General features: G+C 34.8%; 1 protein-coding gene across 3 annotated transcripts in view; it reads left to right on the top strand.

Annotated features, from left to right (window-relative positions):
- GABRB2 (gamma-aminobutyric acid type A receptor subunit beta2) overlaps positions 1-26,863 on the top strand; it is a 259,173-nt gene that overhangs the window by 3,721 nt on the left and 228,589 nt on the right. The gene's annotated exons all lie outside the window — the stretch shown is intronic.

The following is a 26,863-nucleotide window of genomic DNA, read 5'->3' as shown; positions in this document are numbered from 1 at the left end:
AAAATAAAAATTGGCCATCCTGTTTCTAAAAGGTGGGCTCAGACCCATGTGTCATTCCCGTTCACTCCAGCAATTCATTCACCACATGTCCTAAGCTTGTACAGCTAATTGACAGCAGTACTCCTTAGTGGCTGCCTCCGTGGACTTGGGGCAAGTGCTAAGAGGAAAAAGCCTGTGTTCCCAACTAGGAAACACGTGTTGGGGGGTTTGCTTCAATCGGGAGCTCCCCCTGCTGCCCGTATTGGAGCACTGCAGACATGCAATGCAATGACAAGCGTCCCAGACGCCCCCACATACTTGGGGGCATTCCTCCAGTGACTTTTCTACTCTGTGTTTTTAAAATCCCATGCTTTGGAAAAGTCCCTCTAGATAGGCCACATTTTAATGTAGAATTCCAGTGTTACTTTCAGTCCTGATAGTACACAGCACGTTTCAGAAGGTTGTGTTTTGGCATAGTTCTGTCTAGAAATTGGATTAATTATTAAACAAGGGGGTATAGTATATAAACTTTTATGCAAAACATTTCTAAGCCACCCCTCAGGACTTGAAAATTAGTTCTCAACATTATATAAATTTCTGTATTCCCAGAATTCAAACAAGAAGTAGCTCAGTAACCAGCATAGTCTTCATACACTGTCTAAAGATAGGAGATAATCCTGAGATTTCACAAGATTCTGAAGCAAATGAATACTATGCTTACACTTATGAGTACGCAAGAGAACTCTGCTATTTCTGAAATGTTTTAATGACATCAATCTTCTCGTATTCTAATTTAGAGAAAGTTTTTATCACATGCAATATAAACTCAGACTAAAGATAATATTGGATGTTTCAGAACCATAGATTTCCCTCACATGAAGATCTGTGTCATTAGAGAATGTTTCTTGGGATAGTATTTAATTTCTCAGATATACGAATATTCATTTTTGGTGAATTTGAAAGGTCTTTCATCAGTTTATATTTTGAGCTTCAGCATAAAAATAAAAGATGTTTTAATGTGGGTACCTTCTTATGTCTCAGGAATATGAATCTAAATTATTCTGTTTAAGACAAAGTAATATAGAAATCAGGTGTGATTCTATGCATCCTACACGTGATTGATTCAGACTCCTCTCTTTTGCATTTTGCTTTTTTTATGCTCTTCTCTCAGTCCCGAGTCTTATTTTACCACCACCTCCCTCTTTAGAGCATCACAAAATGAGATTTTGTGAAACATATCAAGAAAAATTTAGAACCCAAAGAGGTAATCATGAGATGACTAGAGGTTGCTGCAGTAGGTTAGCTAATAACTTAAAGGTATTATATCCTAACATTGTTTAGAGTGATAGAATTTTTATTTTTCTTTCCTTTAAGTTCTATTCATTTTTTGCCTACATGAAACATTTTGGAGAGATATCCGAGGTGGAAACAATGCCAAGACCTGCTAGTCAAAATATAGATCCAGCTAAGGCAAGGTGTCATCACTTAAAGCTATTTACTGTTGCTGAAAAATCATGAGATGTTGAAGTGCAAAAATGAATGTCAGGTTGTAAATGGGGCAACATTGCAACATTAATGATTAGAACCAAGTATTGAAAATTCCAAGCCAGATTCCTTACTTAGCCTTATGCTACACCCATGGATTTGTCCAGCTAGATTGTCACTTGTTGAAAAATTAACATTTATTTCAGCTAGCAACCTTAATAACCTAAAATTATCTTCAAAGAAATTTTTATGATGTTTGTTTTATTTTTTAAAGATGATTATTTGTTTTGAAGCAACAGATGGGAAATTCCATCTCTGGTGTCTAAATAGCAGATGTTTATGGTTTGTTGTCCCCTGTATGTAGGTCTGAGTGTTAGGGCCTTTTGATTAGCTTCAGGTCTGAAAGAATGGCTGATTGGTTACTTAAATGAAACTTCAAAATTGATTTAACAGACACATTTATCCCTCATTATCCTTTGTGGACTGCAATCTCTGGTAATTGTAACTTTCTCTTATTATAGCATGTCTTCCTTTGAAGAATGGTAGGGAACCAGACCATTTAAATTGTCATTGACTCATTTGTACTGGACAAATGAATGTCCATGTCAGTGTGATGCTCCTTGTAAATCACAATGATAGAAAGACCCTGAAGTGAATCAGGAGTCTCAGATGCGAGTTCTACTTCTGTTGCTTAGTCATCCTGAGGATATTCGCAGATAGACTGGGCTCACTTTACTCATTCATTGAAGGGGAGTAATAGTGCCATTTTACCTATCTTGGGTGAATACAAGAATATAGATATACCTTGTTTTATTCTAGTTTGCTTTATTGTGCCTTGCAAACATTGCATTTTTATAAATTGAAGGTTTGTGGCAACCTTGAAATGAGCAAGTCTATAATGAGCCTGTTTCTCTAGTAGCGTGTGTTCACTTTGTGTCTCTGTGTCACATTTTGGTAATTATCACAATATTTCAAATTGTTTCATTATTATTATATTTGCTGTGGTGATCAGTGATCAGTGATCTCTGATGTTACTATTGCAATTGTTTGGGAGCACCATGAACTGCACTGATGTAAGACAGCAAACTTAATGGATAAATGTTGTGTGTGTTCTGACAGTTCCACCAATGGGTCATCCCGCTGTCTGTCTCCCTCTCTGTGAGCTTCCCTATTCCCTGAGACACAACAATATGGAAATTGGGCCAATTCACAGCCCTACAATGAGAGTTGCACATCTCTCACTTTAAATCAAAAGCTAGAAATGATTAAGATCAGTGAGCAATCTGTGTCAAAAGCTGGGACAGGCAGATAGCTAGGTCTCTTGCTCAAAGCAGCCAAGTTTTGAATGCAAAGGAGGAGTCCATGAAGGAACTTAGAAGTGGTAGTCCAGTGAACACATGAAAGATAAGAAAATGGAAAAGGCTTATTGATGATATGGAGAAAGTTTTAGTGCTCTTGACAGAAGATCAAACTAGTTACAACATTCCCTTAGAGACAAAGCCAGATTACCAGAACAAGACCATAACTGTATTTGATTCTATGAAGGCTTAGGAGATGCAGAAGAAATGTTGGAAGCTAGCAGAGGCTGCTTTAGGATGTTTATGGAAAAAAGCTGTCTTCATAACATAAAAGTACAAGGTGTATTAGCAAATGCTGATGGAGAAGCTACAGCAATTTATGCAGAAGATGCAAGGTAATCAATGAAGTTGGCTGGCTATTCTGCACAAAAGACTTTATTAGATAAGAGAGTCTTCTATCAGAAGAAGATGACATCTAAGACTGTCATAGCTAAAGAGGAGAAGTCAATGCCTGGCTTCAAAGCTTCAAGGCACAGGTTGACTTTTGTTAGGTGTTAATGCAGCTGGTTACCTTAAGTTAATGCTGTCTCAAATCCTAGGTCCCTTAAGAATGATGCTAAATCTACTCGGCCTGTGCTCTAGAAATGGAAAACCACAGCCCAGAAGACAGCATATCTGTTTACAGCATGATTTATTGAACATTTTAAGCCCACAGTTGAGACTTACTGCTCAGAAAAAAAAAAAAAAGATTCTTACTGACTTACTGCTCAACCAGGTGCAATGGCTGACGCCTGTAATTCCAACACTTTGGGAGGCTGAGGCTGGCAAATACCTTGAGCCCAGACATTCAAGACCAGCCTGGGCAACATGGTGAAGCCCTGTCTCTACAAAAAATACAAAAATTAGCTAGGCATGGTGGCATGTGCCTGTAGTCCCAGCTACTCAGGAGGCTGAGGTGGAGGATCACTTGTGCCTGGGTGGCAAAGGTTGCAGTGAACTGAGATCACACCACTGCACCGCAACCTGGGTGACAGAGTGAGAACTTGTCTCAAAATAATAATAATAATAATAATGAGATTAAAATTAGAAAACAAACAAACAACAACAAGAAAATAATGGCTGCTCATTGACAATGCATCTATTCACACATGAGCTCTGATGGAGATGTACAAAGAGATTAATGTTGTTTTCATGCTTGCTAACACAACATCCATTCTGTAGCCCATAAATCAAGGAGCAATTTTGACTTTCAAGTCTTATTTTAGAAGTACAATTTGTAAGGCTATAGCTGCCATAGGCAGTGATTCCTCTGATGAATCTGGGCAAAGTGTTGAAAACCTTCTGGAAAGGATTCACATTCTAGATACCATTAAGAACATTCATGATTCATGAGAGGAGGTTCAAATAGCAACATTAACAGGAGTTTGGAAGACATTGATTCCAGCTCTCACGAATGACTTTGAGGTGTTCAAGGCCTGAGTGGAGGAAGTCACTGCAGATGTGGTGGAAATAGCAAGAGAACTAGAATTAGAAGAGGAGCCTGAAGATGTGATTGAATTGCTGCAATCTCATGATCAAACTTCAATGCACAAGTTGCTTCTTATGGATGAGCAAAGAATGTGGTTTCTTGAGATAGAATCTACTTTTGGTGAAGACGCTGTGAACATTGTTGAAGCGACAACAAAGGATTTAGAATATTACATAAACTCAGTTGATAAAGCGGCAGCCAGATTTGAGAGGTTTGACTTCAATTTTGAAATAATTTCTGCTGTGGGTAAAATGCTATCACACAGGATAGCATGCCACAGAGAAATCTTTTGTGAAAGGAAGAGTCCATTGACATAGCAAACTTCATTGTTGTCTCATTTTAAGAAACTGTCTCAGCCACCCCAGCGTTTAGCAACCAAAGCCCTGCTCAGTCAGCAGCCATCAACATGGAGCCAAGACGTTCTGTCAGCAGAAAGATTACTACTCCGTGAAGGCTCAGATGATTGTTAGTGTTTTCTAGCAATAAAGTATTTTAAAATTAAGGTATGTACATTTTTAACATGATGCTATTTCACACTTATTAGATACAGTATAGTGTAAACATAACTTCTGTATGCACTAAGAAACCAAAAATTTGTGAGACTCGCTTTATTGGGATATTCACTTTATTATGGTGGTCTGGAACTGAGCCAGCAGTATCTTTCTGAGGTATGCCTTCATGTAAGTTTATTGGTTGTCTATGAACATACTTAGTGAAGACAACTCAAGAGACCCAATGTCCACTCCAGCTGCTGTCTTAAGTGTGCTTGGGTTGGCAATATAATTTATTAAGTCTCAGTTTTACTATGTTTTAATTGAGAAAGGTTATATTAACTTGGCTTGCAACTCAAAGTTCCATGTTTCTCTGACTTGGCTAGTTATAGTAGCTCTATTGGATATAAAGAAGTTCCAGGAAAATTTGAAAATCTAGAAAATCATGAGGAAAATGCAGAACTCCTAAATGGCATGCAGTTGTGAGTCCTTACTGAGGGAGCTAGTGGTGGTGTCAGAACCATGTGACTTAGGTGACTGTCAGCTCAATAGATCTTTGGAAGAATGTGGTCTCAATTAGAATGCTCCCGAGCAGAAAGCTTGGCCTTGGAATTAAATATTTTTAGATGTCGTGGTTAAATTGGCAGGAATCTTTTTGTTAAGATTCTTTGATGAAAAGTGCATTTTAAGATTCAAATTTTGGCTCTGAGGATTATGGACTGAAATAGCTTCCTCTTCATTTAAAGCAGATTCTTCTCCATCTTAAAACAACACATTTGCCAACCAAAGAGTGAAGCAATATTTCACTTTTGAGGAAAGAGTTCTAGTAAACACATACACAAATTACCTTTTTATGGAATGGCAAATGGAGAAAAGTGCTGCTGTTTTTTAAACAGATGTTTTCTTGCATCACCAGCTGCACGGTTTAAAATTTCATTCAACAAACTTATTTAGCAGCTACTATGATCCAAGCATGTGTTAGGCCTTATGGACAGAGTAGTGAATGAGACCAACCCATCCCTTGACCTCATGAAATATATTATCTAGGTGTTTACTTTTTTTTTTTTCTTTTGAGACAGTTGTCTTGCTTTGTTGCCCGGGCAGTGCAGTGGCACAATCTTGGCTCACTGCAACCTCCACTTCTTGGACCCAAACAATTCTGTCATCTCAGTCTCCCGAGTAGCTGGGACTACAGGCACGTGCCACGATGCCCAACTAATTTTTGTATTTTTAGTAGAGATGAGGTTTCACCACGTTGCCCAGGCTGGTTTCAAACTCCTGAGCTCAAGCGATTTCCCCACCCTCGGCCTCCCAGAGTGCTGGGATTATAGGCGTGAGCCACCGCCGCCCAGGTAGGCGTTTACTATTCTTATAGTTACATCAGATTCTTACTGTATTTATGCCTAGCTTACGTCTTTCCTTTTCTGTAAGACTTTCTTAGCAGCCAAGTAAGTGCCTCACAGTCTTTGTCTCCTATAAGTTCCTTCGTCACTTGTTGACTTTGTCACTTGTCTGGGTATTTGGTATTTCAAATGGTTTATATTTTACATATTTATTCTGTCTTCCTCCATCATGTTTATAAATTACATCACAACAAGGTTATGGTGTCTCTCCCGGTGTGGTTTTGCTTTATATACAAATGGTTGTTTGGATATTTGACCCCGGGTGAATGCCACAAGTATTGAGTGAAAAATTCACTTCTATAGTAGTAATTTATTGTTATTTGCTACACACTGTACTATTTATGTGGGGAAATAGAACACAGAATCATAGCCCACAAAGTCAGGTATTCACCATTTGGAAAAACAAGTGTAGAAAGAATCACAATGTGGGGTCATGAGTGCTTTGAAAGAGGATATACACAGGGCATAATGGGAATATACTAATGTATTACACGGAAACGAGTCAGGTGAAGAAGGGGGTTAGAAGTGTGTGGATAGATGTTCCAAGCAGAAAGAATAACATAGAGGAGGGTGTGACACAGGATAAATAAATGGTATTAGGGATTTGGAAGTCATTTTAAAAGACTGGAGTGGGAGTGAGGAAAGGATAGAGTTGGTGTTGAAGCCGTAGGTGGGGATCAAAAGATGAAGACCATTTTTGTGTCTTGCTCAATAATTGAATATTTGTCCAAAGCCTGTAGGGGCTCATGAAATGGTGTCAATAGAATTGCATGAACAGATTCACACCTATCAAAGATGGTTCTGAAGTGTAGAGGGTGGGTTGAAGTGGAGCAAAATTTAACATTGGAAGATGAGTTGAAAACCTACTGCAAAATTTCAGGAAGATGTGATGAACTAAGACAGGAATACAAAAAAAGAAGATATAAAATGATTGTGTTTATAAGATGAAAGTGACAGGACTTGGTGAATCCCATGATTCTCATAGTGTCCTTTACTGATACAGGGAAGACAGGAAGGGGAGTGGAGGTCAAGGCGATGAGGCATGTGGGCAGATAGTGAGTTCACTTTGGGAAATGTTGATTTTTTTTTTCTATACACATGGAATCTCCAAATGGATACAACCAGCAGGCAATTGGAAAATATAGGTGTACAAATCAGGAAGCAGTCATATAGAGAGACGAACTGAGCATTGTCAGCATATAAGTACTGCTTCTAACTTTGTGAATACATAAAATTTAAAAGGCAAAATGCAAAGACAGCTAAAAATGGAAATCTGGTGAGCCTCGTATTTTAGATAGTGGAAGACAGAAAAGGAGCTCACAGAAGAGATAAATAAGTAGCAGTCAGAGAGTTAGTACAAGATACTCCAGATAATCATGTCTTAAAACCTGAGTTTGAGAAGCAAATAGTCAGCTGTGTCAGATGCCACAGTGATCAATTGAAATAAATCGTGAAAATTTTCTCACAGATAGAGTAACAGGAGCGCACTGGTGAAATGTAGCAAGAGGAGTTTCGGTGGTCGACGACTACACTTTTGAGAAGTTTGGTTCTGAAGGGACGTAGGGAGAGGGAAATTGTTTTTAAAAAGTCATATATACCCAGGCACGGTGGCTCACACCTGTAATCCCAGCACTTTGGGAGGCCGAGGTGGGTGAATCACCTGAGGTCAGGAGTTCAAGACCAGCCTGGCAAACATTACAAAACCCCGTCTCTAATAAAAATACAAAAATTAGCTGGGCATGGTGGTGCATGCCTGTAATCCCAGCTACTCAGGAGGCTGAGGCAGGGAGAATTGCTTGAACCTGGGAGGCGGAGGTTGTAGTGAGCCGAGATCGTGCCACTGCACTCCAGCCTGGGCGACAGAGTAAGAGTCATATATAGTTTGGTGGAGAAACAATCTTTAGAAAGGAGTAGGTTGAAGATACAAAGTGGGTAGCAGGACTGGAAACTAAAGGCTTGCCTGAAGACTTATATATTCTCTGTGAATGTACTAGACACTTTACATTGAAATTAGAGGAGGTTAAAATTGGCTGCTGTGAAAATAGGTAAATGAGTTCACTCAGGAAGCATAAAGTAGAGTAAAGGAGGTGTGAACACTCTGTGACCACAGACAGCCTTAATTCCAAACAAATTATGCCCACACAATTTTGGGCACAATTTTGGCGAACTGTTGTTTTCTCCTTCCTCTTTTCCTCCTTCCGTTTCTCCTCTCATCCCTTCCTGAACTTTCGTACAGTGCTCAACATTCTCCACCATCATCATAACATGAATATAAGGAGATAATTATAGCTACTTGTCTTAGTCCATTTAGTGTTGCTACAACAGAGTACCTGAGACTGTATAGTCAATAAAGAAAAGAAGTTTATTTGGTTCACCATTCTGGTGGCTAGAAATTTCAACTGAACATCTGCATCTGGTGAGGTCCTCATCAGGCTGCTTCAACTAAAGGCAGAAGCAGACATGGAACCGGCTTCCTGTGCAGAGACATCACCTGGCACAAGAGGAAGCCAGTAGGGGGAGGTGCCAGGCTCTTTTTAATAATTAGCTCTCAGCGGAACTAATAAAATGAGAACTTACTCCCCAGATAAGGCATCAATCTACCCATAAGAGCTCTGCCCCCGTGACTCTTAGCACCTCCCATCAGGCCCAAACTCCCAACAGAGCCACACTGGGGATCAAATTTCAACATGGGGTTTGGAGAGGACAAACATCCAAACCAGGGCACTACCTTGTATTGAGTTTTTAACTTGTGCAGGTATTGTGTTAATGCACTTCAAGTTAACCAGTCCTCTTATGAAAACTGAGATAGCCACTATTAGCCTATTTAAAAAGGGGAAACTGAGGCCCAGAGAGGTTAAATGATTTGTTCAAGGTCACATAGCTAGCAAATGACTGCCTTCACATCTCTCAATCTTAGCCATCTTGTTACACTGCATTTTAAAATGTAGCAAAGCCATATTTTTTGATCATTTGCATTCCATGAGGACCTTGTTTCGTTATAGTTGTTGTTTTTATTCTTATTTTTTTGGAAACAGTTGGTGGACCAAATAAACTAATCCTTCCTCAAATATTACTGTTTCTGCTCTCTACTCCACCTTGAAAAAAACCTTAATTTAATTAAAATATATGTTTTTTTAAGTAGGTACTTTATTCACAGTGTGTTAAATGTAATACACAGTGCATTATATAATATTCACAGTGAAAATAATATAACTCTCCTTGATAAACTTATATTTTATATTACATCTCTTGAGCACAATTTAAACCAAGCAATAAAGAAAGATTTATATAAAACATTGAGGAGTTGAAGATGTTGATTGTGTCATAATTTCTTTCATTGTGAACAGGTACCATTTGTTAACTTGTCTAATAATTTTCCTATTGCTTCAGCAAAATCTGTCAGGTAACCATTAATGTCAAAAATTTATGGTAAATATTTATCAGGAAATGTTGCCTGGTATATGTTCAAGAACTGTAAGCTGTCTCAGTAGTTTTAGGATATGTGTGGGCACTATATGAATATTCTACATCTTTTTCTTTTTTTCTTTCATTATCAAGACGTAATTTTCAGTTGAATTTTCAATAATGAGAATGAATTTTTGTGCTTACTAAGAAATTTCTCCTGCATATAATTCTCTTAAAGGTCGTTGAGTATTTTTCTTCTCTGGGTTTTTTTCTTCTTTTTTTTCCAGTCTTTCCTCGCTGTATCCCACATAATATAAATACATTTCATCATAAAGTTTACATCTCTAGAATACTTAATTCATCTATTTTTAGGCAGTACCCACTTGACAGTGCCAGTTTCTATTTCTCTTGGTTAATTCTTACAGCACATCCTTTACTCTTGCTTTTTTCCTTCAACAATCCTCTGACTTGACTCTAGTGCGAAGCAAGGATCTGACTGTGCATTTACCCTGCAAGTGAAAGCAGACAAGGGAAGTATCTTGAATTTCATATTTCAGAAGCGCATCATGCGTGTTTTAGCTTTCTCTCTTCCCGAGAGGATTAAATATTCATGGAAATTCCTACAAGAATGTAAGTCAGAGAAAGTATTTTTCTTGGGAAGGAGGGCTTAGATCTGGTGAGGGGAAAGGGCAATTATTTATTTTATAATCATTCTATAGCAGGTTTTCTTTACCTTGGCTCTACTGGAATTTGGAGCCAGATAATTCTCTCTTGTCAGGGCTATCTTGTGCATTGTAAGATGTTTAACTGAATCCCTTGTTTCTACCTAATGGATGCCACTGGCATCCCTGAAATGGTGAAAACCAAAAATGTCTTAAAAAATTATCAAATGTGCCCTGGGGGCAAAATTGTTTCAGGTTGAGAGCCACTATTGTAAAAAATTGTGCTGTGCTTTTGTCTCTATGAAAGTAGAGGAGAGATTTTCTTTTTGAGTAATGTTTTTTTTGCCTAATTACCATTTTCATTTATGGTTAGTAGCACATTTTGGGAAAAACAATTTTAAAATACCAACAAACATCAAAGGTAAATATTATCTATATCCCTATCACTTCGTTAACATTGTGTTTTCACTTGCCTATATTACCTTCCAGTTTTAGTCTATTTTCTTATTCATATCTTACACATTGCATTCACTTATTTTATAGAGTATTATAGTCTACATTTGCGATTAACAGACCATAAATAGTTTTACAGTTTTATTAAAAAATACATACCACTACTACCACCGATGTAAACTATTGTGTGTTTTTCCATGTTCTATGAGCTTACAACATATGCAAATGTATGAGCACATTGATAATTACATTTTAATTTATTATCTTTTTTTTGCAAAGAAAGGAGTCTTAGTAAACATGTTTTATAGATTACTGGCCAAGATTTTTGCTATAGATTATTTGAAAATGAAGGAACCCATTATTTACTTAAGCAACAATAACAATAACATGCAAATTATATGCAAAATAAATAACTGAATTTAAATAGCATCTAAATGTAAATCTGTTTTTTAAGTTTTATATGACTCTAACTCATATTTATACAGCTATACTTTACTCTGTTTCCATCTTAATATTACTTAGTTTTTCCAAAATCCATTACATTTTTGGATGGCATAAAGATACTTTGAAACAGACTGTTAAAAGAGAATAAAGTAATTAGATATCTGTGAGTTTTAAAAGATAAAAATGAAGGATTTATGTTGCTTCCATTTGTGCATTTTATTTGAAAAATATATATTTTATTACACAAGGAGACAAATTGGTTTATAATATCTTGTCATGATTTATATAGAAAAATATAGGGGGTACGTTTAGCCCATTGGCTCTTGCTGGTGTTCTCTTTGTTCACATTCTATCGGCATTCCTATTGCCAACTTTCATTTTCTTGCCATACAATTTGGCATCTACTGCCTATTTACCTCCCAAGCGGTCTTAACCTAGAAGTAATTGTCTGGGCAATTGAAGATGAAATGACTTCTCTCCTAACACAAAGGCAACCATTAAATTAATGAAGTCTTTAAGGTGAATCTGCATGTGTCTTAGAAAAGCAATACGTGAGTAAGCCACAGAGAAAGACAGGAGATGTCCATGTGCACAAATATATGGACAGTGTTTGCATGCATCCCCAGTTCTTCTCACATGCCATTCAATTTAGAAGCTCAAGAAATATGGAATGAATTTGTTGGAGGAGTAGTTGAAGGACTGTCATATCAGGCAACCAGGAAATATTTATCAACTGCTAACTTAATTGGCTCTACACCAATTAAGCTGTGCAGAAGAAAGATATGAGATAGTTCTTACACACAGGTATGGCTCTCCCTGGAATCTAGAAGGAATCATCTTAATTGCCCTATGGGGGAAGTGAAGAGTTGAGGGAGAGAAGAATGTCTCAGACAGTGGACATGAGAGGGGTGTAACCCTCAGGTAGAGGACTCAAAATAAAATGTTGAGAATACATTTTTAGAGTGATTCTCAAACTTTTCTGTGCAATAATCACCTGAGTCTAGTGTGAATATTCATATTTTCTGGGCCTACACCTGAATCCGGGTCAGTAGGTCCGAGATGGTGTTCAGGTACTCTCTGGGAGGATCGCTGTTTTGGAATACTAGTTTTATAATGAAATTGGAAGCTAACATTATCATGTATAAAGTAATTGGACAGCAACTAACCAGTCTCTAGTTGTAATATGGGCTTTTGTGACAATAATTGAAGTGGACTAACTGAGTGGGTAATACAGACACACACATACTTATACACACAGATATACTACACGTATACATAGATATACGCATATATACATACATATGAATGCTTATTTACCTAGGGTGTGTTACATACAAGTTTGTGATAATTGAAACAAAAGTGTGAAAAATAATTCAAAATTTTGACCACCCAAACATTCATCCCTGTGTGTGTCTCTAGTAATAGTTCATGGCTGTTGAGCTCTTACCATGTGCTAAGTACCCTGCGTGAAGATGTACAGTAAGTTTTAGGTAACTTAAACCTCACATTAACTTCATAACTTAGGGACTATTAAAATGTGCTCATTTTAAAGATGAGCAAACTAAAGTTTGAGTAGTGAACTTGTCCAAGGTCACATGCTGTTAAGCAGTGTTGTTGAGAATGGAGCCTCAATAAATAAATATTTATTTATTTATGTATTAATATGCAGTGTTTGTTATCAAACATATCCGAAATAGAAATTTAAAGAGGATCTGATAAAATATAAGCAAGCTGTAATGTTTTCATCTCATATTCACCCTGACACCAGTTTTGAGGGTTTTTTTTAATTTCTCATAGAAATAATATAGTGATTAATAATGGAAGATTACAGTAGGTTTTGTTCTGCATATTCATCTGCTACTGGGAGATATTGGATCATAGGTATGTAATATGGATCACTCAAAAGTGATTACTGTTTTCTATGAATATAGTCACATTTATTCCTACCTTGCAACCTCTAGAGTCTAAACCTCTGTAGAGTCTAAAGCATTAACATAGAAAAAAAATAATGTTTTGTAGAGTGTGTTTTTCATCCCTCTGAAGAGGGAGTGTTTGTTTTGAAATCAGTATTGAATTTTCTTTGAACTACAAGTTAACTGAATTGACAAAGGGCTGAATAATTGAACAGCTGGCTTTTAAACAAGCATATAAAGATAATCTTTAAAAAATTGTTAGGTTTTTGTGAGGGTATAGAATTTTCATCAACTGTAGATTTTTCCAGAAATACTTTTAACATTAATCGTGAATGAAATGATTTGTGAATTATTTTAAGGAATGCCATAAACTAAGAAGCAGAGATGTTAAAAGAGTTTTAAATATGAGTGAGCAGGTGCCAATTTTTAGGTTGTAAAATCTAATCACCATTTCTGTGTGCCTTTCGTTGTTCAAGCCACCACACTCCAAAAAACACAATTTAGATACTTTTGTTTATTATTTTCCTTGACATACAGACAAAGAAACTTCAGGACTTATTCTGTAATTCATATTTGTGTTTCTTTTGCCAAATGAATATTTGAGTTAATAGACGGAAGATCTCTTGAAGTGTTCTTTGATCAGTTGGGTGCACCATTCCTCTTTCAAGCACCGTTAAGCCAGTGCGCTTCTGACGTGGGTAGGGCTGATCTGGGAGGCTGTGCACATTTGCATCTGGTGTATGCCTTGAGAGAATGCTCAAAAGTGTTTACTTGAATCCTATTAGTATGCATGTGTAGCAAACCATTCTTTTTTAAACAGAATTCACTGAAAAATGGCACCTTTGTTATTTTAAAAGTCATATTTTAAGTCCTTGCCACATTTTCAGAGGAAAGAGCTGTAGAATTATAGACCACAAGAAAAAGCAAAGAATTTCCTTACATTTCCTTCAGATTTGGGGGAATGCTTTATCTTAGACTGCAATTTTGAGGCAAATTTCTCTTCTATAAGAAATTGGAAGAGATATATTTTTTCCAATTGCTTTGTAACACTACAGAGTAAGATTTCCTGGCAAATATATCCCTCTGGTTATTTAGAAAGATCAACTATCGTTTTAATATCATAATTGTACATTTCCTAAGAGACCATAAACCTCTTCCTGTCTATTTAATGGGCCAGCTTGAAAACCATGTTTTAAAATGGCTTTATCTTGTTATTTTACCAACAGCTCTGATCATTATCACCAGGTAGTCCAGTTAGATAGTAATTTGTCATTTAGTGGACATTTTTAATTAGGCTGCTTTAGTCAAATATAGCATTTAGGAAAATGTTATAAATATGTCCAGGTGTTAAAATTCCCAGATTTGGACAAAATATGTCTTAATTGTTCACGTTCTCGTTTAAAAAATAGTCACAATGCTGGAGCTCTGGGTTTCCTGTTTTGTTGTTGTTTTAGTACATAGTGCACTCGAGGTGAGACTAAAACCCAATTCAGTCAAATGCTACTTATGCTGTTGGACTTCAAAGAAATACAGAGACAGAGGGATCCAGAGAAGGAGATGGAGAGAGAGGGGAAGACATATGAGGTTACTATCCTTAAGGAATGTGTATTCAGTATTTGAGAAATAGCAGAAGGCCTATTTTACATTGTAGCTGTGTTTTGTTTGGTATAAAAGAATATTAAAAGTATGTAGTAAAGACTTACCATGTAAGAATGTGTTTATAATCAGGAATTGTTTTAGATTTAAATAATACGGAATAAAAATATCAAAAACATGTAAATTCTCTTTGTTCTTCTAACCATTTAATAGGTTACAAACCAAAATTTTAATTTAGAAGGGTCAGTTGAAAATAAGATTTGAAAAAATTACATTAGAACTTTGACATACAATTGGGATATATTTGATTATGACTAGTAACACTACCAAAAATTACTACCATTTATTGAGAAACTTCTATGAAATGAAATGTAATTTTAAAATAATTTCCTATTTCATTCTCAAAAGCTATGAAATAAGTATTATCACATTTTACAAATGGAGAAATCGAAGGTTAGATTTTTGTGAAGCTAGAACCTGTGAGAACCAAGACAATACAAACTTCCTGTGCTACAGCTAGAAAGTGCTGGAGCTGGGATTTGGGCCCGATTTTTCTCCTATCCCATTTATTTTGTGTTCTTCTGATGTTAAAGGAAAGAAAATTTGAAATTTTCAAATGGAAGCGCCTCCTTCATAGTCTCCCAGGTTGATTGTTAATAGTCAGCATGCCAGCTTCCTAAATGACTTTTGGGAAACCCACATAAATCAAACAAATAGAACGTAAATAATAAAATCTGTACTATTATAGAAGTACACAGTCTAAGTTATTTTGAAATTAATTCAACTAGTAATTATCTCTATTTCAGCATCATTTAAATTTGTACATACATTGAAAAATTATAATTTACTTTTTTCTTGGTTGTTGTAAATCATTTTTCATTACTGGAGAATTAATGCAATTCTTGCCCCAAAAATCCATTCTGAAAAAAGGTATATGCTAATCCTGAGAATTAAGAGCAAAATTATGTTTTGATTAAATTTTATAAGAGACTTTTAGATGCAGCCCTTCATGTCATACATGTTATTTTAATGAGGTGGCATACCTATCTCAGAATACTTAGTAAACTGATGTTAAACTTTGTGTGAAATAACAATTGTATTGTATTTCAAGATCAATTCAAAGACTTTAGTTTGAATTCACTTGTGATTTTTAAGATTGGGAATAATCTGTTGTTCAGAAAAGTTTCTAATCTGTTTTTTTCTGCTTTATCAAATATTCAACTGGATTAATAAAAATTAATAACAAAATCCTTTTAGATGTACCATATGTATAATACTACATCCATGCATACTATTTAAAAATAGTAACCAAGGTCTGTATTTCTTTGGAAAGCAAACAATCCTTAGGTTAAAAAATGCTATTACTGTTTTTGATAAATTATTTCTATAATTATTCTGAAAAGGTCAACATTTGTATCAAAGACAGGAGACTTGGCAGTCCTGGCTTTGTCCTGAATTTGTCACTGATGATATTTAAACCTGTACAAATTTCTTAAATTCTAGCAAACTATTTATATATTTAGAAATTATGGTAATTAAATGAAAGCCATTATGTTTACTTTGTAAAGCAGGTAAATTTCCTTGTTACATAATTTTCTTAATATTCTGGCATATTTTTATCAGAATCATTTTTGTTACTTATTTATGTCCACCATAGAAATCAGTAAATATAATAAACTATAATGAAAAGTGAAGATCTCAGTGTCATCACCTAGATAAAACTACTGTTAGCAAAACGATCACAGTATCTTCAGACTTCATAGGAATTCACATGAACGCACATGAAATAAAATAAGATGTGTTGTATATTGTGTTTCAAATATGATTTTTGCTCTTAATGTTTTGTAAACATCTTTTGATGCAATGTATAATTTTTATATCAGTTGCATAGAATTCCCTTGTGTGAATGCAGCATACTTGTTAAATCAGTCCTCTGTTGATGGACATTATGATCATTTGGGTACTTTGGCTATTGTGAACTAAGTTATATTAAACACTCCTGTGTATTCATATTTGATGCATTTGTAAAATTATTTTCTTTGGTAAATTCTTAGGAGTTGGATTACTGGACCCCAGAACATGTATATTTTAGGCACTGATACTTGTTACAAAGCCACGGTTCCTTAAAAATGTGCTAGTTTATATTCACACCACCTGTGTGTGCGAATTCCATTCGCACTCACACCTCTCAGTCCTGGGCATCTCTGTCAGTATATACATTCTTTTCATCTTTGCTAACCTGTAAAATAGTTAATTAACATGATTAACTAAATTTTATTGCCAGTTAACTATCTCAGATACTATTCTGTGTTTATAGGCCATTTGTATTTCTTCTCCCCGAATTGCCTTTTTATGTCATTTATGAATTTATTTTCTATTGGACAATTCAAATTGTCCATATTGGACAATTCTTATTGATTTGTTGTAACTTTTTATGTATTAAGGCTATTGAGCCTATATCACATATTGCAGATATATTTCCTTGTATAATAACTTTGTGAATAATATATTTGATTGTCCAGAAGGTTTTTATTTATGCACACCAAAATAGGTTAATTTCTTACTTTATGATTTTTGATCCTGGTTTTCAGACTTTGAAAACTCCACACCAATATTTTTAAAAAATAAATATGCAGATATTATTCCAGTATTTTATGAAAATTTTTGCATAAAATTTGAGTTCATTTGAAATATATTTTGGGGTAAGTTCTGAAGCAGAAATACTGATAGGTAGACAGGTAGGTAGATTGATTGACAGATAGTTGTAATAATAAAATTTACTGAAATAATCTGTCCTTTCACTACTAATTTGAAATGTTCTTTACCACATAGGAAATCCTTCTTGTCCTTAGGTGTGTGTTTCTACTCTGTAATTTGCTTCATTAATATTTCTCCCTATTTTTGTGCCAACACTATGTGGTTTTAATTACTCTAACATTAAATGTAAGAAAGATCTCTTATTATGTTTCTACTTAATTATACTTGACCATTATGAAATAGTTATGCTTCCATACAATCTTTAAGTTTTGGCAATTTAAAAATGCTACTACTATTTTTGTTGTAATTGCTTTAAAATTTATTGAGGAATACAGAAGGAAATTTACTTTTCAATGGGGTTGGTTCTTTCTATTGAAGGACATGATATGTTTCCCGTTTTATACATATTCTGTTATGTTCTTTGGTAAAATTTTACAGTTTTCTCCATGTAGGTCTTGCATATTTCTTATTAAATTGTGCCCATAAGTCTTACATAATTCTTGTTAAATTTATACTTCAGTACTTTATAGTTTTTATGGTTATTGTCAATGGGATTCTTATATTCAATTATCATTTTTGATTCTTGGCCAAATGAACAAAGATTATATAACTTTCGGAAGATGGTTGTCTTTTAACTTTACAACTTAGGCTAGCATTTCCATTTCAATGTATGCATGAGGTGCTTTGGATGTCTTATGGAAATAAAAAAATAAAAAACTTCTTTGAATGTAGTAAGCCAAATCATCAGCACATGCTGTGTCTAAACTCTGTTGTCCCTTAATTGAAGTATAAATGATATCATTACAAATAAGAGATCTTCTATAATAAGAGCATCTACACTCAGAATAAAACAAATTAACTGACACAATGTGTGTGATATTGCCTCGTACACCTGTTTTAGAGTGATAACTTGTCTCCATTCAATACTAAATCAGGACATGACTTACATTCAGAGGCTTGATCACCTAAAGACTGAGGGTCACAAAAGCTCTCCCACTATGGTAGTCTGAGTTCACAATTGGTTTGACCATTTTGAACACATTGAATTGTCAGTCTGCTTTACCGAACAATTTTTATTATCATGTTGATCCACTTAGCTAAGAATGGTTTAGTTGTGCATGAAGTTCAAGATTTCTAGAAATTATCTCAAAATATGTTATGTCTTTTAGAATGCATATACTATATACATTTTAGAAGATTTAGAAAGTCTTTCATTGAATTGTAACTTTTGTGTTGGTTATATCAAATGCACCTTTGAGAAAAAGGCAAAAGCTCAGAAATTGTAGGATAAAGGAATTTATATAAACTAGGCCAGCCTTATCAACAGCATGCAATATTTGGTTGTCATACATGTAGATTTGTGCATGTGTACACTCACCTCTACACACATATGTATGAATTTGGGTATGAAATTTTTATTTTTTCTGTTTAAATAAGAACTTATCACCTCCAGGTTGATTTATTTAATACTGGGAAACTTAAGTTAGATGCATTAGTCGGATGGGATATAAGGTAAAATAAATAACAATGCCACTTGTGTCATTTTGAAAGAACTATGTCCTTGGATAAGAAAAAGTGCTTCTTGTAATTCAATCTAGGCAAATTAAAACAAAGCTGGTATCCCGTGCTATTATGCATTATTTTACTAAATATACATTTCAAATGCAAAATGAAATATCTATACTAGATGGTTGATTTCATATTAAAGTATATAATGCACTACATTTCTATAATTTCAGGCTTCTGATTTGATGTATCAACAGAAGTGCGGTCTTTTGACAATTGTGTATTGGTTCTGTATATTTTCATAAAAAATATAGAGAAAATACTTTTATAAATAGAATGCTTACTAAATTACAATTGAAAGATCTTTTTTACTCTTAATGGTCTATAGATTTATTTTCCAATCTAAAAATTATTAAATTTTTATCTTCAAAGATATACATTAGAATATTTTATTTGTTAAACTGGAATTCAGGGAACCATGATCCTGATGATCATGCTTATCTCTATTTAACTAGTGTTGGCCAAAACATTATTGATATTTTAGATCAGGCATCAGCCAGATCTGACCAGGTACCTGTTTTGATGAATAAATTTTTATTGGGGCACACTTGTACCCATTAGGTTACACACTGTCTATGCCTGCTTTTGCACTCCCAACACAGAATTGAGTAGCCAGAAGAGAGACTATATGGCCTGCAAAGCCAAAATACTTACTGCCTGGTTGGTACAGAAATTTTTTTTCTGATTCTGAACATTAACTACAACATAAAATAGAAAGTACTTTGTATATAAACCAGAAATGAAAGCCATAGCCTATTTAATTGCATATTATTACTTATTTTCATGCTTATATATTTGCTAAGACTTGAATGAGCGATGGTTCAAATTAAATAAGAATTGTGTTGAAAGTGTGAGATTTCATAGCTAAATACATTTTATGAAAAAAATCATGTTATGGAAAGTATAAGAAGCAAAATATCTTTAGTAGTAAAATTGAAAGAATTACAGAAAATAATATGAGGGTCTCTGCCTCATGTTAATGAGTCTGAGGTTTGCATTAAAAACAGATCATGTTGTATTCTATTCTATTAATATATTTTAACGAATTTTTTTCAGTATTAATAAAGATTCTCACTAGGATTGCATTAAAACTTGGCTTTCTTGATCTGATTGGCTAAATCAGTTCATTGCTGACTTTTCTGCTTTTCTTACATCTGAGGTATTATGATATATTTACTGTTTGCTAACTGTTAAGTCACAACAATGGAATCTCACTTTATGTACAATCTGGTGCTCCTGCTCAGGTCTGCTCTGTGGTTTAATTTTTACTCTTAGCCATACTTTCAGGATACAGACTCCAGAAACTGATGTTGTCTGTCTATAGATGTCAAGTTGCATCTGCTTGCCAGCAAATAAGAATCATTGTTTAAAGAGTTCTACATATTTTACTGTCACATTTCTACTATAAAATGAGGAGAGTAATTGTAGCTTATGTTCAAGTTTGCTTTGTAGTAAATTATGAAGTTGTATGGCCAAATACCATATGGATACTTTTGAGAACATTAATGTTTACATTAATGTAAGAAGGAGAATTAATAAAATATTTTCTGCTCTTGGTTCTTAAAAGTTTCATTCTACTGAAGAAATAATCTCAGATCCCATTAGACTATGCTTCATGAAGTCAGGGCCATGTCTGCTTTTCTGACTATTCTAACCAAAGGCACGTCTAGCTCAAAAGGAATCTGACTAGTGGTGGTTACATAAGAAACTACTGAAATTAATGTCAGAATAACCTCCAATCCCTTTTATTAGTTTTTCTTGCTACTAAGAAGTTGTAGAACAACAAAATTATTGTTTCCTTCAGAAATTGAAATTCTTTCTTCCATTCGACTTTCAGTATCTACTCAAAATATTTCCTTTGATTTTTGGAATTTTCTCTGGAAGCTTTTATACTGCATGATCATAGTAGTCCTACAGTTATATGAGATTCTGTGTAGCAATGGAGGTAACAATAGAATATTCAGAACTCTTCAAAGTATAGTTCTTATTTGTTGGTCAGCAGATGCAACTTGACATCGTTAGGCAGACAACATTCATTTCTGAAATTTGTACACTGAAATTATGGCTAGGCTTAAAAACTAAACCAAAGAACAGAGCCAAGCAGAAGTACCAGATTGTACATAAATGAGGTTTAATTGTTGTAACTTAACAGTTAGTAAATATTTCAGATGTAAGCAAAGCAGGAAAGTCAGCAATGAACTAATGTGGCCTGTCAGAGTCAATTTTTAACTGCAATTCTTGAATGTCTTTTAATATTGAATGTCTTTGAAATTGGTTGAAATGTATTTAAAGAACAAATGTAACACAGTCGGTTTTTTAGCTTGATTAGAACAAAATGCATTTGGTTGTTACTTCTCCAACTGGTAGAAATGCAGGAATTTTTTCTTAAAACTAATAAAGGTAGGATTACTTGTGAAAATTTGTAGGATGCATGTATTTTCACTTGATGCTTTTATAAACATTGGTGGCAGTTCATAGTAGTTAAAGATCTGGGTTAAGGAATCTTGGCTCTGCCACTTACTAGCTATGTTAATGTGGTCCAAATTACTTGATTTATTAAATTATAACTTTTCTCCTCCATATGAATAATTTGGGTATGAATATAAATAATAATAGTATCAAGCTCAAAAGATTCCAAAAATTAAATGATTTACTGTATGTATAAGGCTTATTAAAATTCTCTGCACATACTAAAACTCAATAAATTATATCTATTCATAATATTACACACACACAAATTTAATTTTACATGATGTCACAAAACCTCCAAAACACTCATGACCTGTGTTTATACACAATTAACACCAAGTCAAGAATGATAATATCCAGAAAAGCACATTAAAATTTAATGGTCAAAACAGCTGTGTGTTAAAGGAGAATCCTAGGACACTGGGCTACGATTCAGGAGACCTAGATTTTAAACCTGATACACCTACTCACTCATGTGTGACCTTGAGTATGTCTCTTTTCGTTGTTGTTTTTCTGGAACTTAGTTCCATTTCTGTGGGGAGAAGAAAGGAAGGGGTTGATATATCCTTTTAGTCTTGAAATCCTGAAAATCTTTGAGTTACAAAAAGAAAAAAAGCAGTAGATCTTTATTTTAAAATTTGCAACTAAAGTTGGAAAGATGTAGAAAAAAACAAGCATTACTTATTAGGCTAGAAAAAGAGCTGACAAACAGTGGTTGTGTTGTTTATCAGAAAGTTTGCTTTTTTGCGCCAGAATAGTTTGCAATTGTTTTTCAGAATAAGCGCAATGCTGACTCTGTAGAGCTTTAGAGGTATAATCCTCCTAAGGTATCGTGCCTGCAGGAGTCTGCAGTAGTGTTGTTGTTGGATGCTGTATTTTTTATATGGTAATGTCAGTTCATAAGGCTGAGAAGAATTTTATTGAAAAGCTAAATGCAAAACTGGATACTCTCTCCAGAGGTAGTTTTATTTCTGAATCAAATGTGTCTAATCTTAAATGTGTGATAACACCTAGGGGCCTATTAAATGTACATGAGGCTAACAAGAGCTTTATCTTCAAATGACAAAGATCCAAGATTCATGTACAGAAAATGACACCCTTCTTACTGAAAATAGCATAGGATTGCACCTAGGGAAATGCAGATGTCCTACTAACTTTATAACTTCTATTTGACTTCTGTGATAGAGGAAAAATTAAGGAACTGGTTGTGCAGCTTAGTAATGCTAGAAAGGCAACTCAATCTTCTCTGATTCATTTGGAAATATTTGTCAAGGTCTTTCTCAGAGTTTTAAAAAATTGTAAAATAAAATACAAAGATTCAGAAGACATGGCCCATTCTACCTTCAAAGTTTGGTTTACCTGCTTTGTTGAGGCAGAGGTTTATGACTTTGACATTACAAACTTGTTCAGGTATCAACCTCCATAAGTTGGTTTAGATATGGTCTTTTACCATGCATTAAGAACTATCACATTCTGAACTTTACTCTGTTTTACCAGTGGCATTTCCTTATTGAGTATAAATATGTACAACAATGATAATACCAACACTAACATTTTTACCACATTCTGGGACTTTAAAAGTGCTTTAATATGATCCACATCATTTGATTTTCCCACCGTTTCTGTGAGGTGAACATAACAAGTGTTTGTGTTTCTTCTTCCTTTCCTCTTCCTTTCCTTTCTTCATTACTTCCTTTCCTACTGCTCTCCTTCCTTCTTTGCTGTCTTTTTTTTCGAAAATAAACTCCAGAAATTTAAGCATCTGGTTATCACCTCAAGTTATATGGTTCCTAAATAGAATTTCAACTAGAATTCTGATTCTACAGACTCACATTCACTGCTCTACTTACTGATTCAGGAAGCAAGTTATTGGAAGTATAATCAAGGTAACAAAAAATAAAGATAGGAATAAAGAGTGATGGAGGTTTTAGTGATTATGGGTAAGGTACTTGGAGCAAGCAGCAAATATATTCCTTCAAAGAGCCAATAAACCTAATAGTAAATCCTAAAGGGGCAGCTAGGACTTGCTAAGCACCATTTCATTTTAATGCATTGGGTAACCTCAGAAAAGCAGTAAAACCAATAGTCCTCCAGCTTGCCTGTCCATAGGAAATTGTCTCAGTCTGAAGAATTGACACATTCAATTAAGTGTTGTAAATCATGGATGTTCTCAGTCACAGCCAACAAGACATAGATCTCCTTCAGACAGCATAAAAATCAATAAGTATTATTTTTATCCCTGTTCTGTGAGTCAATGTATTGCAGCAACTATTGATTGTTGGCAAGATGTATTGATCATTAAGGTCTAATAGGGCAAGCTGTGATGAGGAGTTTGGCAGTGCTTCTTTTTCATTCATTTCACTAAGGTAAATATCCTTTGTCCATAATCCTGGAGCCCACACCAAAACAACAGAATTTCTTTTCTGGGATTAGCTACAGTACCAGCTAGCATAGGGTATATGCACTTTTGTGAACCAGTTTCACAGCACTGAAGGGTCTGAACCCAGAGAGCTGGCATTTATAACACAAACACTTGTGAATTTAGGCAAGTTACTTAATCTCTGAGCCCCAATCTCTTCAACTGTAAAATGAGGTAAATAAATCTCTTGAAGTTGGGTGAAGATGAAGTATGATATTATTATCATATAGTATATCTGTATTATCATATAGGATGAAATAGTGGGCAGCCAGTAACTGAATATTAAGAAATTGAACAGACTAAAATAAAAAATAGGATCATTTTATTTTGTAACTACATGGTTTCATGAAGATTTGTTCTTTGTTAAATTAAAGCATACGAATAAAAATTAGCAAAGCAAAAAGCATTTTACATTTCACCAAGTTCAAATCCCTTTATTTTATGATGGAAGAGCTGAGTATCAGTTAGGTGAATGTTCAAGGTTGTAGATGACACAACACAAGTAATCTGACATCCAGCTGTTATAAGCTACAGCGCTTAACCTACTACCAGGGGCAGGTGCAGACATACTTCTTAATTATACAACTCACATAATCTCATGGCCAGCTGGAAGGTGTGGTTATATTTTTTAAGGTTGCTCTGAACTTTTTCTCCTATCTTTAATGTCCTTATATTTCACTTGGTATTAAATTGTCCTAAAAGCAAGTAGCTATGGCCCATTTTATGTTCCATTTTCATGCAAAATCTAATATAGTATCAACATTGGATAAGGAGGAAAAACCAACATTGGAAAAAGAACTATAAAAAGAAAATATGATCATGATGTTAGATATGTAATTGAAAATATCAAATTTAGTTTATTCCTCTTTGACCTTGCTTGGCTTGTTGAAATGATTTCTTAGACTTACATTTTATATCACAAGTTTCATAGATTAAAAAACAAACTGCAGAATGACTTGTAAAATTTCATCTTTCCTCACCTTGATCATTTAAAATCAAATTTGTTGTCTTCTTAAATTGGGATGGTATTGATTCTTTTTAGTTTCCCATAAAAATGTGAAAGATTTTTCTGAATTTAGTCCCATTCCTTTAATTTTCATTTTTTAGTAATTATAAACCATTTATTGATAGTCTTTATGCTTTAATTAATCCTCAATTTTTGATGAGATTTACAAGTAACAGGTTCTTTAATGAATTTCTCTAATATGAAAATATTAAATAACTGTTACATCCTAGAGGGTTCAATGTGAGGCTTCATTGATTTTTGCCTTCATTGGAAGATCGTGTGGCCACCTTTAGTGGTAGAATGATTGTCAGAAGGGCAGGCACCTAGAGGAGAGCTTCATAAAGCCTTCTTCGTAAAGTCATGGGTGTGTATCTGGGAAATATGTTCTTCTTTAAACAAGGGGTAATGCCTTAGTGTAGGCCCAACATAATTACTGTAATGCCAAGCAAAGTAGTTTTCAACTGCAAGATAATTGAGATGAACATAATGAAAAGCTGTGAGTCTATATGTGTGCATGGATCAATTTCTATTCACTTTCCAAAATATTATCAGTTCAGTTGTGGCTTACAGTCTCCAAAAGAGACCCTGTGACCTGCCTATTCATCTCTTTTCTAGTTTGTGCTAAAGGGCATAGTGGTTTTCAAAATAGTGACATGAAACTTAACCTTTCTTTACAGCCTCTGAAATGGCCATCTGAACATGTTCATTACCACTTCATAAACTCTGCCCTGAAGCTACTTACTGTTCTTTGTTAACCTTATAAAACTCAAAAGGTGGTTGTTATGAGGTTGGTGCCTAAGAAACCGTCACTACTGCTGTCTACAGTGATTTGTTTTAAAAGCTAATAAATTCCACTTTTAACTAAAATTTAATATCTAAGGATAACTCAATAATTTGTAGGTATGATACAAAGAGTTCTGATATTAATTTATAAATTGCAGTTTGTCATATGTCTTTTTCTACATTTGAAAATAATGAGCATGCTTTAAGGTGACCTCTCAATGTACCCAGTGACTTTATCAGCATCTCTTTTCTGTTACTGTGCATGAATCAAAATATCTCCGTGATGTGGGTATATTTAGAGCAACTCCTAGAAGTCTTTGACTTATGCATGATGCAGTGTTTATGAATGTTGTGCTCTCAATAATCAAGAATAATTTTATAGTCTAGTAGCATCACCTATAAAAAACCTGCGTTACGGTGGGGTCATAGATAGTAACAGATATAATTTCAGTTCTCACAGTCAAATGCGATTTTTTACTATGAACCATCACAAAAGTCAAGGACATTCAGAAGATTTTAATTTACTATTAGAAACATTACAAGGCAATCCTGACTACCTGTTTCTCAGTTAAGTTATGTCAACAGGGGTAGTAATGTCCACAACTACCGAGGTCTGTATGAGGCCTCCACTTGGGAGATGGATTGAAACTGTAAATAATTCATTTTTTAAGCCATTGGAATTTTTCTAGCTAAGGGTTTCTGAAAAATGACTGCTTTTCCCTATTCTCAAAGGAATTCTTACTGTTCATACTTTTTATTTTGTATAAAATGTTAAGAATAGAATCTTCCCCCATTCAGTGGAGAATGATTGGCTAAAATTCTTTTCTTCAAATGTACCTCAGTATTCTCTCATGAAAAAATCAGAAATTGGCCAGGTGCAGTGGCTCACGCCGGTAATCCCAACACTTTGGGAGGCCGAGGCAGGCGGATCACGAGGTCAGGAGATTGAGACCATCCTGGCTAACACGGGGAAACCCTGCCTCTACTAAAAATACAAAAAATTAGCCGAGTGTGGTGGTGGGCACCTGTAGTCCCAGTTACTTGGGAGGCTGAGGCAGGAGAATGGCGTGAACCCGGGAGGCAGAGCTTGCAGTGAGCCAAGATTGCCCCACTGCACTCCAGCCTGGGTGACAGAGCGAGACTCTGTCTCAAAAAAAAAAAAAAAAAAAATCAGAAATTTTCAGTTGCACTTCCTTCCTTCATGCC

This window comes from Pongo pygmaeus, chromosome 4, assembly GCF_028885625.2.
Source record: "Pongo pygmaeus isolate AG05252 chromosome 4, NHGRI_mPonPyg2-v2.0_pri, whole genome shotgun sequence".
NCBI classification, from domain to species: domain Eukaryota; kingdom Metazoa; phylum Chordata; class Mammalia; order Primates; family Hominidae; genus Pongo; species Pongo pygmaeus.
The sequence above is the reverse complement of the archived record's forward strand: the minus strand, read 5'-3'. Positions and strand labels throughout refer to the sequence as shown.